We start from the raw sequence: 18,775 nt of genomic DNA, 5'->3' as shown, positions 1-18,775 counted from the left end.
TCCAACTTTTACATCTGCATTAATGAACAGTCAGCTGTCCTATACCTCACTGTTTGTCTTATTATGCAAACTAACAGGTCGAGGTAGTCCACACACTGGTGGGTCCAGAGCTATTGTAACAGCTCTTCAGATGATGTTGTCAAGCTGTCATGCAGACAAACAACACAAAGGATCTGGTGACCAAAGCAACAGCATCAGCATGAGGACATCTTCAGGTCAATTCACCCGTTACCAGTTTGAATCCCCCAGTAAACAGGACCCTTTATGGGGGATACCTATTAGATTACAAGAGTAAATATAAAATGTGTTAAAGTTTTTAAATTACTATTTCAGGCGTAAACTATGCCAATGATTCTGGACCTGTGCAATAAAATAATCACCTCACCTGATAAATTAATCAACTGTGACTAATCTGTTCTTCTTAGAAAGCTAAATTTCACGACAGCCACACCCAAGACTGACGTCTGTCCTCCTCACACATTGATGTGCGGGGTTTTACCGTAATTTTTTCCCTAAACCTAACCAATCGTGGGGTTTTGAAGGTTCGGCAGTGTTTGTGAGAACCCTTTGCGTGAATAATCCATGTAAAACATGCGACAATTCCCAAATCGTCAACATGTGACGCTGAAGGAACCTGCCCAAGTCGCCCAAGTCGTCAATATGTGACGAGTCGGGGGTGAGAATGTGTTGGAATACTATGAAACCTGTAGATTAAATAAATTTAAGTAGAACCAGCCTGATGGCAAAAAGTAGGCAATAGTTATGTCAAAAAGTAACATGGCATGTCCAGATTAGAAAAAGAGCTACTTAAGTCTCATTTTGAACAGGGTTACTTAGCCATTTTTAGTGACTTGGGACTCCAGTGTTTCCAGGCACAGTAGAGAGAAAACATGGAGCAGGGATCAAGCTTCACTAGAGTGGATGATCTGCACAAAACTTACTCCAAAGGATTAATGACAACTCATTCCGAGGGTCACGATGAACCCAGAAGAACATCTAAAGCACTGCAGGCTTTAGATGTATCGGGTTAAACAACAACAACAACAACAACAACAACAAGACCTGGCAAAAAGTTGGTATTTGGAGGCTTCCAAGGCCCAATATCATGTCTGACTGAAAAGAACACAAAATTCTGTCTCAAAAAACACATTGTGTTGATATTTGGAAAAACGTTCTGTGGACTTATGGGATAAAAACGGACCTTTAAAGGAAATGTGTGCCTTTTGTTAAAACTAGTGTAAAAGTTACGTAGCCAATCATGATGATGTTAGTCTGGTAGCGTAGGGCAGCTTTTGCCGCTGCAAGATCTGGGTTGCGCTGTAATGGATGGCGTTATGAATTCTTCTCTAACAATGTCCAGGCATCAGCCACTATAAACTAAACCACACAAGACTTATTGCAGCAGCACAACAATTCAAAACACAAGAAGAAGTTCATCTCTGAAAAACATCATAAAAATAACAAAATGAAGGTTTGTTGGGATGAAATTTTGCTGAGAAGCTTTGACTTGACCTCGCACTGGCCATCTCTGATCAAAAACCCTCCAACATTCCTAAGAAACTATTGTTACTTTTCATGAAAGACTGTGTTCCTTTGTACGACAGTGACATAAAGACATCACTCTTGGATTTACACAGAAACCAAATTCACTTTAACAATTTCCAGATTTCCACTGAAAATATTAGATTTTTTTTTTTTTTTCTGGGAAAGACAAAAATTATTCCATCAAACAAAGTTGTTTTGCTAGTGGGATCCTACTGTTGTAGCAACACTGTTATGTCTATTTTGGAGAAAATTAAAGAGGGGGAGGGGGGATGGAAAAAAAATACTTTTAAGTGCTGCTTGTATGAGTTTGTGTCGTTCAAATATGTTTGCATGCTAGCGAAATGTGCAACACATTATGGGCTGGCAGACTGTTCACATGCATAAGTTTGATATATATATACAGTAGTGCTCCAAGAGACTGGTTTTCTTTCCCTGACTTGCCAAAGATGACGCACTCTTACATTCGAGATGCTGTTTTGCAGGGACTTCGTTCTCTCTTTAGAGACTAAAAGAGCAAACCGGCGAGCCAGTGGTCAGCGACAGACAGACACATCTCTGACTGTGTCTGTCTCTGCTGTGCTTCAAAAACAGTTCCCTGACTCATTTTTATTTATTTTTTTTATTTCCTTTGCTGGATCGCAACACCAAACCTCTTGAGAGCATGCCCAGAATTTGCTTTTTTTCTCTCTTTTTCATTTTTTTGTGTTGTTGTGGTGGATGGCGGTGTCTGAGTTTGTGTGGGAGAGAGAGGAGGTGAGCAGAGACTTGGCGCGCGGCCTGACTCCCCACTGAGCGCAACGTATCATGCCAAGATTCTTTTAATTAGGCTGATCAAGTGTTTTGTGAGAACTGGACCAGCACTCTATGCCACTAACACGTACTCAGGCGCGACTCCCACTCCCCCTCTGGATACCGTTATCTTTCACATGTTTTTCTTTTTATTAACACTTTGATATTTAATACATTTATATATTTAAAAACACAAAGTGTTGACATACTGTATCACATTTTTTTCAGCCTTTAATTCCTTTGGATGATCATCAAAGTAATGATTGCTTATTTGTACTGTAATCACAGGGAAGCAGAATTTTATAGCAAACAAAGGCAATATTTATTTTTTACTAATATTTACAATTTTCTTGGGTACTTACGCTGCACCACATGCTTACTGTAGCATAAATTATTTTCAGACCATTGCTCGAGGTATTACTGAGCCTAAATTTCTAAAGGCAGTTAAAATAAAAAGCATGATTTCCTCTCCTGAGAAAGGCAAAACATCAGTTTTGTGAAGCTCACAGAGTTCCCTCAACAAAAAAAAGAGCACTTGTTGTTTTTGGTGTATCAAAAACCATTAGCACTTTTTAATTATTTTACCATCCTTTTTTCTTTTGAAAGAAAATAACACCTGTGCGCTGGCTTCCCAGAGTTAACTGTCCATCACGGAGACGTTGTGTGCTCCTGTTGTTAAAGGGTTGCCACAGTAACGGTCGTCTTCGTTTCTTAGGGGGGCCCGGAGGCTTTTTAGGGTTGCATATCTTCTGTGTGGAATGTTACTCCCCTCAAAAAAAAAACTGCTGGGTGTTTGTGTGAGTGTGCAGGGAGGGGCGGCGGGGGGGAGAGTATGGATCCAGCAGACGATTTTCAAGTTTTGGTTTGGAACGTTACCTCTCAGCCTTCTGCTTGCTGGCTTTATTGCTTGCGTGCAACGACAGACACACAAATGCTTGAGGAGCAGGAATGCTACTGCTCTGAGGGACAAACAAATGAGCTTTTCTTGAAGAGTGTAGTGTGGTGTGCTGCTGCGGTGGTAGCTTTCAAACTCTGACATTTACCCAGTCTCTGACTGTTACAGTGCTCTTTTTATTTTTATTTTTATTTTTTTTACTTGCTTCAGCTAACAAGCTGTGAGCTCATAGTAAAAACATAACATAATACCTATTTATGCTGAAATAATGATTTATGTTAACAAAGTATGCCGGCAATATCTATAGTTTAAGCAGAACAAAATCTTTAAATAACACGCTCCAAAAGCAATTAGGAAAACCCTCGAAAGTGACATTTTTACTCATAGAAAATCATAGAAAAAAAATGTAATGTCCAATTGAACAATGTTATTATAAGGAAGGTTATGAACAAGAGTGAAAAAGACAAGATCTAACTTTTGAAGAACCCTTAATTAGCATATGGATGCTAATTAAGGGTTCTTCAAAAGTTGTTTTCTGTTGGAAATATGGCTCATCAAAGTTCTACAAGCTGCAAGAAATCTGTTTGAATTTCAAACGAGAGAACTGTCCTTATAGGTTTAAATCTATCAATAAGTTGGACTCTGCCTTCCTCTTTAAACCCCGATCCCATAAGAAGTGAAAAGAAAAAAAAAAAAATCAAGTTAAAGCGCTTCATTACAAGCCCAGACTCCTCATCCCTTGGGAGTCGTACAGATGAGATTCTGAGTTGTAGCGTTCTTAACCTCCCTCCACCAGCCGCCTCACAGTCCACTGCCCAAGTCCAACCATAAAATACAAGAGTGAAGGGGTCACAGTGATTGACCTCTGTTGTAAAATGCCCAGTGTGATGCATGCTCAGATGATGTCTGTTCACAGATCCATGGCTTGCAATGCCTAGTGGACTCGTATGGGACTTTGTATGGTATGCTTGTTATTGTTTCTGAATTTATTTTATATTTCTTGTTGAGTGCATCCATCCAGTTGGCGGTATTTACCCTTTGAGCACACATGTGTCAAACATTTTCGGAGATTAGAGCAACGACTTGAGATTTTTTTTCTCTTAAAATCTGCAAAGCTTGTGCCTCACTTAAATTTATGTTTTGCTCTGGAAAGATTAATATAGGGATTGTTCGTATTTTGCTGAACTGACTGAACTGTTCTGAACCGTTAGTAATTTACCCCAAAATCAATGAGACCTTAGGAAAAATACCCCAGCTAAGCCTGTCGAAACTCTTGTTCTCCTCTGACAGGAGATCTGTATTTGATGTTTCTATCTGTCTGAACCTGATAGAGCGCTAACTTTGTGTATAAATATTTATTTGGGAATGATTTCCACAGTCCATGTTTTTGCTCTCCATTAACCATACTTGTTTTGGTTCACCTGTATTTAACACAAGCTGACAAAAAACATTTCAAATTGTATTCATATGGACAAGAAAAAGCGAGATACCTGTGGTTTGCAAAATACAGGAAACATTTAACCATTTTAGGTTTTATTTTTAAATGAAAATTATTGGTAACCGTATTTACCTGTTAAACTTATGTTGCCATCTTATTTTTATTTGTGTGAGAAAGTAATTAATCCTCACATCCACTAATGTTTTCTCTTCAAAATTTTGTCTCTTCAAATGTCTAATTTGAACTTTACTGTCCTGTGTTTCTCTGGCGTTGCACTGGCAACTTTTTCAGGGTTTCCTTTGGTGTTCTTTCATCTGGAGGCACCGTTTCCAACTCTCAATGAACGTGCGCATTTAAAACACTTCATGTAGATCCGACTCATCTTTTCAGGTTTCACCTCTGCTGCGACAGTGCGGCGTGCGAACACGCAAGTGGCGTAGTCATCACTGCGGGCAAGAGGAAGAGTGGGCGCAAGGACAGTAGAGGTGAGCTATCCTCATGGGGAATTTCTCAGAGGTAAATGAAGAGGAGATGTGTTACTTAAGTGGAGAGGTCAGTGCTTAGCATGCAGGTGAACGCTGTGTGGAGGAACGTGGAAAGCCAAGCCTTATCAGTGGAAGTTACGGTAAAGTGCGAGACTCAGCATTAGTCCCACTTTGAGGGTCTGACTTAAGATCATAAGAGACACGCACTCACCACACCGTGTTCATCCAAGTACATAGGAGGGCCTGTGTCTCAGAAAAACATTACAATGCCCTGAGTAGGTCTTCTGTGCGAGTGTTTGCGGGGGTGCGTGTGTGTGTGCATGCTGGGAGTGTTTTAATGAAATTCACTATTGATCCCAGCAAAATAGACTTTATACATCATTCATGCTCTCTATCAATCACACCCTTCGAAGTTTTCCAAAGCTGTTTGTTTTAAAGGAGCAGAGACGATGGGAGGGAGGGGGGAATAGTAAAAAAAAAAAAAAAAAAAAAGGCTGAGCAATAATTACTTTGAAGAGATTGTTCTAAAGTATTTCATTCAGCCTTTTTCTCAAGGTGTAACAAGCTTATCTGTCAAAGACAATGTCCACTGAATGAACTGCTTAATTTGAAATTGATTGGGGTTCTTTCGATCGAGAAGGAATTGCAGAGCCGAGGCTCTTGGGTATTTAAAACACGACACTCTTCGCTCGTCTGCACACACCTTATTGGTGTGTAAGCTTCACGTTCTTAACGTTAGCTTAGCTCGCTTCTTACTTTTAAGGTACCTGATAACGGCAACATTTGTGTCATAGATGAAGTGAGATCATCATTATGTAAGAATTTCTGTGTAAAATCCCAACAGCTGAGATAGTGCCATCTTCTTCTTTTGTGTGGTTTTCTGATTGTTGGAAAAAAAAAATCCTATAGGGTGGATACAGACAGAAAGAAAAGAAAATAAACACAGGACGTGGTAACCTGACACAGGAAACCCACTGAATGCTGGGAGTGAGCAGTGAACCATACTTCCTGCAGGACAGCACAATGGTAACAGTGGCCCCAAATTCCTAAGAGTCTGTAGTCACAGGGACAAGGAAGGGCAGGCGGTGTCCTCCGCTCCACAGCTGATAAGAATACAGATAGAAATGACAATTATGACCCTCTTTCTGCTTTTGGAAAGCACAACATCCTGATGATGCCCTGGTTTTGTGATTTATTAAACATTAACCATCAAGCAATTTTTGTTACATCATTTGTCTAATATGTCTGAATACATCTAATGTCTCCGATATTGTCCACCAAACATATATATATATATATATGTGGCGGGGATGGAAGTCTTCAAATAATGTTAATCAGAAAAGGTTGATTTAATATTTGTCTATGGAATTTTTCTTCACAAAAGAATTTGTTCCACTGTAGCTGTCGAACTTCTCAGTTGTCTCATTTCTATCAGATTTCTTGTTGAACTTTAGGTTTGCAGCTTTCTGCTTCTGTTCTAATTCAGAAAAATGCAAAAGTCACTGTAAAGAAAATTAACCTCAAACCACCTTGATTACTTTTCAAGTTATGATTCACATTTTTGAGAAAATTGAACTTTGCTTAGTCCTGACAGTTCCATGTTGCTTTGTCTCAGTAATTATATATCTACCCATATTGCTAAAATTTCTAATCATTTGTGTTACTGGAATAACTTTAAAAAAAAATCGTTTGAATCATAATATTCCTTTACACGATTTTTATAAAAACAGTTTGGTCAGAGTGAGTTGTTCTGATATTAAACGTACTTGATGATTAAATGGGATACTTATTTAAAGGCTCCATCAATTAACTGGAACAGGAGAAGTCCTAGGAGGTCATTTTGTCTCTTTAAATCATCATAGCAGCGACTTCTCCACCCTTGGACCACCCTTCCTTCTCCTCCCTTCATCCTTCCCTGATGACGTCTTTGAAAAAAAAAAGAAGAGGAAGAAAAAAAAAAACAAAGCTAAGATTCTTCAGAAGTTTCCCACTCCAGTCCTCGAGAGCTACCATCCTGCAGCTTTTGGATGGATCGCTGTTTAAGCTGGGCGGGATGCTGAAGAGGTGATTCCATTATTTGATTCAGTTGTGTTTCAGCAGGGATGTATCTAAAAACTGCAGTAGCTCCAGAGGCCTGCAGTGGGAGACCTCTTCATCACACCACCATGAGGATCAAAGCAGCTTCCAGTTCAAACACGCTATATTAATACTGTTAGAACATCTTAAATGCAGCGATTCCTAAATCTTCTTTGATAAGTTTTGCTAATGTTCCCTTAATTGTTTTAAAATCATGCACAGTTGAACATGGCTGTTGTGAATTACACTGCGTAATATTAGCCTATTCTTTTTCAAAACCCTGCCTTTGTTTCTTTGTCATGAATCTAACACACACACACACACACACACACCTTCTCTCTGTCTCAACACACAAAGTTAAAAAGTGGAAGTGGTTTGTCTGGACTTCTTATCTGGGTGTTTTGTTGTTGACCCCACAGCCTGAGTGCGTATTCACGGCGAGTTCCTGCAGGCTTTCCCCAGCAGACCCAGGCATGCGTGTTAGCTCACCCATACCTATCTGCGGCATTGTCCATTCAGTATGATTATCACTGACCCACACGGCCTCCTGTCTCCGGGGCTCACATGAGCCAGTACTTCCTCCGAGGAAGGAAACGTTCGTTGCTCATGGGCCGGTGTCACACAAACAACACTTTGGTAAAAAAAAAGATTTTTAAAAAGTACTTTTTGACTGTGTAAAATGATATATAGTGAAGCATTTACAGCATTAAAGGACATTTTGAGTTACTATTGTGTCTCTTTTTTACTCGTTTTCTTTTTTCCTCTATGCAAATTTATGCATCTGACAGAGCTGAGGGGACTTCAACAGAGAGGAAGATCATTAGTCTTAATCTGCAGCGATGATAGTTTATCAGAGTCTGAAGGAATTGAGTGGGAACAGGTGGTTGAAGCAGGCTTTGTTAAAAGACCGCACTAATCAGATCTGCAGCACGACGAGTGAATGGCTGAAAAACACTCAACCCTTGCACATCACCAACTTGCCTCCACCTGCATTCATGGATGGCAAATTAGATGCTGAGGAAATAGCTGAGAGAATCACCACCAATATTCTGTCTTCAACTTGGGCCTTCGAAGGCTGTGGAGATCCTGGCATTCAGACACTTAACCCCCTATGGCAGGAGTCTCAAACACATTTTTATTTTGGGCCGTATCAAAAATCTGAATGTTCTTCAAGGGCCGGTTGTGCCAGAATTCACTGATAAAGCCCATTAAATTGCTAAAAACATCAATAAATAGCTGTTTCAGCATTCAATAAGTGCTTCTTAAAATGAAATGATTTTCAACATCTTTTCACACTGATTAAAAAAACAATCAAAAAATTCATCAACTTTTTATTAATTGCTGTATTGGTATCAAATAAGGAGCAGTCATTTAAACCCAATGGTTTTGGCCAAACTTGAGGACAAAAAAAAAATCATTGATATAAAAAAAAATATGGGGATCTATTGATTTTGTGTGAATTTTGCAGATTTGTGAAAAACTGGAGGGAATTATTGATGGTCTACACATAAAAAGCTACAGCGGGCCAGATTTGGCCCCCGGGCCTTCAGTTTGACCCATGTGCCCTATTTATATTAATTTATATTTTATATCAATATAAATAAATTTGTATAATTTACCTATACTTATATAAATAAATTGCATCTTTCCTGTCAAGCATAGACTAACTCAAGCATATCTTGTTAATCTGAATTAGCACTTGGAATAGATAGAAATTTAGGAATTTTGTATGGAAATTTCTTAAATTATATATAACTGGGGATTAGTACCACTTGATAACAGCAAAGCTCTTCTGGTGTTACTGTTGGTATGTGTGGAATTACTAGATTTAGTGATAAATACGTCATTTTAAGTGTCTTAAGATTTAAAGTAATTAGAGAGAGATTGTCAACTAACAACAAAGTTTGAGAAGAAAAGCTTAAAACTGTTAAAGACATGACAAGGGTACGAGGTGGCATCCTGTGTAATTGAAGTGTTACAAAGTTTTTTGTGATTTTTTATTTTTATTTTTTTTGTGAAGTGCTTTTCCAGTTGGTTTCACCAGCTGAAGTAAGAGCTAGCTGTTATCATGATCCCCGGTTACCCAATACAACACTAAAGTTAGCATAGAAGCTTTTTATGTTGCTAAATTAAGATGATATTTCACAGTCAGTTAGTCTTGATTATATTTAATAATTTCTAGTTTAGATATAAAATACCAGGCGGATTACATCTGAGCTGGATACTTTTCCATACTTTGTTAACTCAATCGTTTGTAACACAAGAAGCCAATCAGACACTCACATGGCAGGAACTCACTGCATTTAGGCCTCTGGATGTGGCAAATTGAAGTTCAAACTTGATAATGCATGGTGTCCTGAAGCCCTGGCTTGTTGAACATGACAATGAGTTCAGTGTACTCCAGGGACCTCCACAGTCAGCAGATCTCAGTCCAACGGAGCGCATTTGGAATGTGGTGAAATGGCAGATTGGGATTATGACGGTAATGTTGACAAATCTGCAGCAGCTGTGTGACAGTATCGTGTCAGTTTGGTACCAAATCTTGGAAGAATGTTTCTGGCATCTAGATAAATTGGTAACATGAAGAACGAAGGCAGTTCTTTAGGTAATAGTCCGTCCAACTTACACTCACAAAGTGCACCTAATAAAATAGTGAGGGTATTTTATTGTACAAATTCTAACAGATTATTTTAGCAGTTTGTAAGAAGAAGTCTTATCTACAAAAACAAAACAAAAAAATTCATAGTTTTCCTCAAAATTATTATGCTAAGGTCTTGTTTTGTCCCATTTGATTTGTGAGCTCATGTGTTTCGTGTGCGCTTGGCAAAAACCGAAGTAAAAATAATTTAGTAGCGTATCTCCCATTTAACCCGCAGTTTCCTCCAATGGCCCATGCTTACAGTTGTTCTTCTCTCTGACCCATCCACTTGTAGCCACAATAGATGGTCTTTCTCTCATTCATACATTGTGGTGTATAGTAATACTGTGCTGGTTTCTATGGCAACCCGCTAGTCAGACGATCTCATTACTGGCCCTTAGACATTTCTTTCTCACTCTCTCTAAGGAATTACCACTTTTCATTATGATTGGCCTCCCTCTTTCTCTCTCTCCCCCAACTACCCCTCCTTCTTTATCTTTGCCGCTCCCTTGCTCCCTCGCTCTCCCCCCTCAAAGGTCAGATGTCCTCCATGGTGGGGAGAGAGGAAATCTGTAAAAGCGTGGAGGTCTATTCAGTAACCCCCCCTCCTCGATTGCACCCTACAATCATTCAGTTCCTTTCTATAGCAGCAAAGAAAGGAGCAGAGAAGACGGGAGGAGAGAGAAGAGCCACTGCTCTGCTGTTCTTTAGAGCACTTTTTAAAATCTGTTTCTTTTTTTCTGCCCCTCTCTTTTCTCTCCTCAAAGCTTTCTTTTGTGTGGAAAATAGCTCCTTGAACCTATGATGGAGAAGTGTCCAGAATCAATAGCCCTTAAAGTCACATGCACACATATATGGCGTGCACATGAAATGTATTATTAGGTATAAACAGGTAAGGACACCAGCACACACACATACACACACCTGGAGTTATAAGTTTGTTAACGTGTTTCAGGATCAGCTTCAGTTTAAAGTGACTGATGACTAGAAAAACTATTCAGATTAAACAGTAATAAAATAATGTAACCCAGATTTGTGGACAATTTGTGAACAATGCACTCGACTTTCATTGAATCAATTCTTTTCCCATATTCTCTTTGAGAAAGCCTCTGTATGTATTTCTCCTACAGAGAAGGGCCGAGTCTCATTTGATCTTCACTGTATCTCAGGTTTTTTTTTTTTTTTCTCTTTTATTCTTCATCTGCCACAAAGGGACAGTGGACAGTTGGCAGATCCATATGCCCTATTGCTCCATCAGACATCGACCCGTATGGGGCTCTATTCAAGTGCATTGGCTGCACAATTGATCCTGGTCTCTATGCTGCGGTAAACATTTTAACCCTGCCTGCCTCCATCCTGATCAATATCCTTCTTTTAATAATGTATCTCATTGATCAGTTTGGGCCCTGAGTAAATTGATCAATTATTTTAATCTTTTTTCTTTTTTATTTTTTTTTTTACCTTTTTGTCACTGTGGTGTTGATTTAGGGCCAAAATGCTCTGGGTTAAATGTGTAATCGAATTAATCCCTGTGCTACTAATAAAAGTCTTTAAATAAAAGGTGCTCGAAAGACTAAATATATTTTAGATTATTGATATTATTGTAAGTTTTAAATTAAAGCTAATAGGAATTTTTTTAACAACTGTAGGTCTATAATTAAAGCAAAGATGAATGCAATATATTTTAAAAACACAAAAAAAATTAGTACCACATTGTTTCCATCTAGGTCCATGACATCACAGATAGCAGGAAGGACAGACAAAATTCAGGGAGAATAACAATAGGAAGCATGGAGGATGGAGTATATGTGGGGTTTACATGGGCAGTGAAGGGGTTTGAAAGTGTTTGAAAAATGTTTGATATACATCTCACTCTCAGACTGCTTGAAGTCTTGGAATTTGATGCAAATTTAATGAGGTATCATATATAGACGATGTGGAAATATGTTTGCAGGAAGAGGGAATTCTCTCATATCAAATAACTGGCAAAATGAGTTCCAACATAATATGAAAACAAAAGTGGTTTGACGTTTCAGAGGTCACAGTTGATATGCGAGTTTCAAGGATTTCTGAGCTAAGTCTGGCTAACTAGTAAAAGGACAACATGAGACCTTTATAAGATTATTAGTTAAAAACAGAACTGGGCGTGCTGTGGTGGTGTAGGCCCTACACTGTAGGGGATACCGCAACCCACAATTGGAGGCCTTGAGTCCTTGATGCGGCCATCAGGGGTTCGATTCCCGGACCCAGCCAACATTTGCTGCATGTCTTCCCCCCCTTAAACCTTTCCTGTCAGCCTACTGTCATATAAGGGACACTAGAGCCCACAAAAAGACCCCCTGGTGGGGGGAAAAAAAACAAAACAGAACTGACTGTTTTTTTAATGACAGAGAGCCTCGCTTAGTTTTATCCACTCCAATTTAAATGAGCTTGAATACCCGACAAGAAGAGGTCAAACGTCCCGCCAGAATTGTGGCGAAATGTGATTGTGATTACAGAAAGCATAAAGTTTCTCTGCAACAAGCTGAGAGAAATGGTGCCGTATCCTAACAGATTCTGAATGCATTTCAACCTGTAGGTGCAATTTTGATTTTTTTTGTGCATGAAGAATATCAATCAATCAGTTATTTATGTAGCTTTACACAACCACAATGTAGAAGACCAAAGTGGTAGAACACAAAAGACAAAGCAAAGCAGGTAAATACAAAAACAAACAAGCAAACAAAAAAAAAAACAGGACTGGCACTCTTAAAGCTGTCACTATGTCGTGAAAGTATAATAATCTGAAAGAATCAAGTTCCTCTGCTTTCTCCCAGTGCTATCTGTTCAGTCAGAAACAACCAATCAGAGCCAGGAGAAAGGTCTTGGCGCTGTCAATTATGCTTGTGTATGTGCTGGTCACACCCTCCTCCTTGCTTTCTGCTGTGCTACAGCTTCTTCCCATTAGCAGAGCCTGTCACAAATGCTCAGACTGGTTAGCATAGCCACCTATGATGACAACTAAACATTTACCTGTAAGAGTAAGTTGTTTCTCCTTCATTAGCACATTGAGCAGAGTATACATGAGCTTGTCTAACAGCAGTAAGACACTCCTCCTGGCTCTGATTGGTTGTTGCTGACCGGGAGCAGTGCATTTCTTCATGTGTGAATAGTAGTTCTGATAGGAGATGGAGGAGTTAGATTTTTTCACAAATTATCTGTCTCAACAATAGTGACAGTTTTGAAAATATGTAAAACCCTGTCCAGAGTAAACCCCGCCTCTCACCTGTTGACCGCTGGAGATAGGCACCAGCACCGCTCGCTATATATATATATATATATATATATATATATATATATATATATATATCTCTTGCCCATTTCCGCTTAAAGAAAGAAGGAGGCAGAGGACTAGTGAGTGTGAGAACCACTATCCAAGACGAGACATCCAAGATCCATAGATACATCAGGGACAAAGCCTCAACAGACAATGTGCTCAGTGAATGTCTCAAACAATGGGGAACAGAAGCTGAGGTGCCGGAGGAACCATCATGGGAGGACAAGCCCCTGCATGGGATGTACCACCGGCAAATAACCGAAGTGGCTGACATCAGAAAATCCTACCAATGGCTGGAAAAAGCTGGACTGAAGGACAGCACAGAGGCCCTCATCAGGAACAGGCCCTAAACACCAGGGCAATTGAGGCCCAGATCTACCACACCAGACAAGACCCAAGGTGTAGGGCATGAAGTCCAACACATAACAGCAGGGTGCAAGATACTGGCAGGGAAAGAATACATGGAACGACACAACCAAGTGGCAGGCATAGTGTACAGAAACATCTGTGCAGAATATGGACTGGAACCCCAAGATCAAAGTGGGAAACACTCGAAGGTAGTGGAGAATGACAGCTAAGATCCTGTGGGACTTCCAGATCCAGACAGACAAGAACCAACCAGACATAATAAACAACAGAGGAAAGCCGTTGTGGTGGATGTGGCAATACCAAGTGACTGCAACATCAGGAAAAGGAGCATGAAAAACTAGAGAAATACCAGGGCCTAAGGAGGAACTGGAGAGGCCTGGAAGGTGAAGACCACAGTGGTGCCTGTGGTCATCGGGACCCTCGGGGCAGTCACCCCAAACTGGAACAGTGGCTACAACAGATCCCAGGAACAACATCAGACATCTCAGTCCAGAAATGTGCAGTCCTAGGCACAGCCAAGATCTTCAGAACCCTCAAGCTCCCAGGCCTCTGGTAGAGGACCCGAGCTAAGAGGAAGAAGACTCCAGAGTAAACCCGCCTCTCACCTGTTGACCGCTGGAGATAGACCAGCAATCTTCTATATATATATATATATATATATATATATATATATATAAAATGAAAGTTACATTCTGCAGGTTTAAAACCCAGGAAGAAGTATCACATTTAACAAAATACACTATTCAGCTGCTACATTAGGAGATTGTAATGCAAATATGAACAATAATGAGGAGAAAAACAGGATGGTCTTCTTTCAGTGATTCTGAAAGTGCTTGAAGAGGTGCCTGCTGACCCCAGGTGGCACAGCTGAGCAGTGGTTTTCACTGTCACCTCACTGCTAGAACAATAAATCTTCAAATCAGGACATCAGTCCTTCTGTGTGAGGTTTGGATGTTCTCCTGGTGCATGTGTGAGTGTGCTCCGCGCTAAAAACATGCATAATGGGCGACCAGTGACTCCAAACAGCCAGAAGGTCAAAGATTATGAGTACATGGTTGTCTGTCTATGTGATAGGCTGACAACCTACTCCTCTTCTCGTATAATGACAGCAATAACACCCTGTGATAAATGGAGAGGACTTGGTAATCCAAAGCACCTGTTTCAGTACTGAAGCTTAAAATCTGAAATTCGCATTCCTCGTGATCACGAGATGAACAATGTCTTTAGAGCCCATCTAAAATAAGCTTATTTTAAATTTAACTGAGTAGCAGCCCCTTTGTATACAGCAGTTTCTGCAAAATGTTCTCTTAATGCAATTATAAGCACTGTTTACAAGCACATTTGTCAAGACCTATAAAGGAAATAACACATTCTTTAAATGTTTTGGTTGACATAGTACTTTTCTTTGTGCTGATCGTGCTCTACATCTCCACCTTTCAGTCAGTGATAGACTTCAAGGACATTGGTTATCAGGATTTGTGGAGTAAACACACTCTGCCCTCTGCATTTCATTATTGGTCCTAATTATCCTCAGTCGCCACTGGTTTGTTGGTGTGTATGCGTGGGTGTGCACCTATTTTTGCCAACAACAAACAAAGGTGTACAAGCACACACCCTCATTTATTCTTGGCGCAGACACAAGCATACATCGAATGCACAGCCATTAGATGCTAAAACAGTGGATCGATAGCCAACTCGGGTCCCTGACTTCATGGAAGAGAACAGAAAAGGGGTCTGAAATCTAAACAGGTTTTAGAGGCAAGAGATAACAAGGAAAGGGCTAAAGTCTTTGTTAGATTATCCTTGCTGGGATTTCTCTCCCACTGCGAGAACTTTAAGGGTTTTGGCTATGCAAAATGCAGTAAAGAAAATTACACCACATAGTTATTCATACTGGTTTCCTCACATTATTCTGGAGTATTTCACTTGCCTTTCTTGAACCAGTTATTTTTGTCCACTATTCCAGAAACTTTAGGCACACAACAAAGTCTTTGTAGTTTTTGCAGCTATGCCACATTCTTTATTATTTAAAATTGTGATCTGTTCAAAGCTTAGGATATTGTTTGGTAACCACAAACCTGTTTGTTTGATGCTATTTGTTCATTAATGTTATATAGCAAAAATCTGAGGCCTTCCAGGAATATTACCCAATGGTTGACTTTGCTCACTAATTAGGCGGCTTTTGAAATTAGTTGCACTGGGTTTCATTTATAGTAGAGTAAAGTGGGTGAACGCCTATGCCTTTCACATTGCATAATCTTCCTTCCACTTCAAAATTATCCACTACTTTGCATTGGTTTATCACTTAACAAGCGTTGACGATGGTGGTGCAAAGTGACAAAAAGTAAAAAAAAAAGTGCTCAAGGCACTGTAAACGGTAAACATTTGACTTCAAATAGGTTAGTAACCTGTAGAACAGGCATTCTGAATGCTTCCATGTTGAGTGCGAGTTAATTAAATCATCTTTACAGCCTCTGAGTTAGCTATGATATGTTATGCTTTAGCAGGAGTCCACAGCCCTTTGTACCTCCATTCCCCGCTGCCATCTTTCACGCAATTTCCTCCTAAAATGCTCAGATGAATATCTGTCACTGGTTTTTGATGCTTTGTATTGTTTGCTTGCTCTTCCAGAACACAGGTGTGAAGTATAAGCTGAGCATGCCTTTTCACGCTGCTGTCACGCATCATCCCAGCGGATGCACTTGAATTCCCAGACCATGCCAAATGTTTGACAGCTGTAATGGACTTTATGGAAGAAATTAGACAAAGCACAAGACATGGAAACAGGATTTCAAAGAAGTACTTGTCAAAATCTTGACACACCTCCTCTTTAACAATAAATAACTCCAGGCCCATGCTGTACAGCAGATTTGTCAAATTTGATCTACATCTAGCCGGTGTAATTCAAAAGTATCCATTCTCATTCGTTTTTTTACACTAAAAGTACATTTTATGACAGAGAAACACAAAGCAGTGAATAACTGTTAGGTCACAAATCACCCAAAAACAAAAACCCGAAAAGTTTGGCGTACATTTGTAATCATCTAAAAAATGAAAAAAAAGTAAATAAATAAAATAACATCTAGCATAACAAAGTACTTTCAAAAGTTACCTAATTAGTAAGTAGGATCTATCAGTTGATTGGCTGTTGCTTGAAGGTCAAAGTGGTAGTTAGAGGAACATTTGCAAACAAACAGCTTCATGAAGGCCAAGGAACAGCAGAAAGATGATGTCTGAGAAAGAAGGCCAGAGCCTGCCGACGGAATTAGATTGATTAGAAGAGCCATATTTGGGCTGCTTCCAGATAGCCATTGCTGAGCCTCATCCCCTTCGGTTGGCACGGCTCTGCACTCGTCCTCACCCTCAGCCTCTGCTCTCCCTCCCTGACACTCCTGCTGTGCAGCAGGACAGTTGATAGTGCCACAGGCTGTCAATCAGGCGCTAACTGACTGGCCACTGTTGGGCTGAGATAGTCCCAGAGAGTCTTTCTTTGACAGGGAAGAAAAAAAGGGCAACGATGTATGCACCGTTGCAAGAGGGAGTCCCTTTCTTGCCTCAAAATTCATTGTGCAGAGACTCTAATAGCGCTCAAAATTCTGTACAATTTACAAGAATGAACTTAGGCACACTTGCTATTTTCTTTGTTTCCATTTCACTCTCTGTCCAGGGTGTTTTTCAGAAGAGTAAAAAAAAAAAAAGTAATCTTTTAGACTCCATTTAGGTTGCGAAAAACCCATGAGAGCCACCCGCTCCCACCTAACCCCCCCAAAAAACTCAATTCCTGTCATCAGAATCCTCCATTAGCCAAGCATTAGAAACAAATTAACTCTTCTCTGTTGAATGGCTTGTCAGAGGAAGTGTGGGAAAATCCTCTATTAGGCAGGAGTTAAGTGCCTATTGGAAAGCTGGAGATGGAATCCTGCCTAATAAAGGAACAGTCAACCACTGGAACACCAGCTGAATGGAGGAAAAGAAGTGCTAATTAAGAGAACAAAGTGTTGTCTTACATCCTCGGCCGTTAATGTGAGTTTTAGGGCTCATCTTGCCGCCATCGACGGACTTCCTCAAGATGACATATTGTCTGTGATTGCGTGTGTGTGTTTGCTGTCAGAAATGAGGAAAAAAATGTTTTCTTTGGTGATGACAACAGTATGTAAACAGATAAATAATGAATATGCCCCGCTCCCAAAAGGCCACACTTTTTCCAAGACTGAAGTCTCCTCTTTAAGTTTGACATGTCGTAAGCCGCGCCGCGAACACGCTCCTCTGAAACTATTTAGGGCGTCGTATCTCATGTGAGCTGAGCCAACTCAAACCACAGCCCCGGTCTTCTTTTGCCTCACACGCATACACACAAATACTAAAAAAAAAAAAAAAAAAAAAATCCTGAGAGCTTTCCAGTCTTCAAGATGTGAAAAAAAATAAATAAATAAGAGTGGATGGTGAAACATCGTCATGGACCGAACTGGGCGGAGACTCAAAATAAACTTGAGCTGGTTTGGCTGAGTGCGGACTCCCCTCTCTGTTTACCTTACTGAGAGCGAGCATGGGAGCTCAGTGATGAAATCAAAAAGAAAAAAATGGAGGAAAAAATTAAACACAGTTGAACAGGCCAGTGTATTTGGTTGGGGTTGCCATGGTGACAGAGTGCATGGATGCAGATAAACAGCGCGTTGAGTACTCAGGCAGGAATGCAGCCCTTCTGCCTGCGGTTTGGAGCGGAGGTTAACACTTCTCTTTCCCAACAGCTTTACCACTCAACAACATATGGGACTGAGAGAGAGGTGCACCAGAGGAGATTGCAGTTTAATTGCATGCATGCGTGGATTGCAGGATGTGTAGGGACGTTTGGGAGTTTCTAGAAAGAAAGAGAAAGAGCAGTTAATGCACACACACTGATTCAATGATTTATCTAAAAATGAAGTGAGAAGATGAGAAAACAAGTCCAGCATTTAAAAGGAGGAATGAAAGAGACCAGAAAATTACAGATAAAGTTAGACCACTGGGTGAAGTTTAGCTTGTCTCATATGGAAGGTGCTATCTAAAAGACCTGATAGCAATTAAAGGGACCACTTGGGTATTTTTGTTAAACTGAGGTTGTGTGAAGTTGTTATCGGTAATGGTTCTCGTACCTGTGGTACAAAGATGGGTTATTGAACTTGAAAAGTCAAATAAACCTGGCATTGACCAACTGTTTGAGCTGATTTTAGCAATTTAAAACAGT

The sequence above is a fragment of the Gambusia affinis genome, linkage group LG03 (assembly GCF_019740435.1).
Source record: "Gambusia affinis linkage group LG03, SWU_Gaff_1.0, whole genome shotgun sequence".
NCBI lineage: Eukaryota > Metazoa > Chordata > Actinopteri > Cyprinodontiformes > Poeciliidae > Gambusia > Gambusia affinis.
This window is presented reverse-complemented; position numbering follows the sequence as displayed.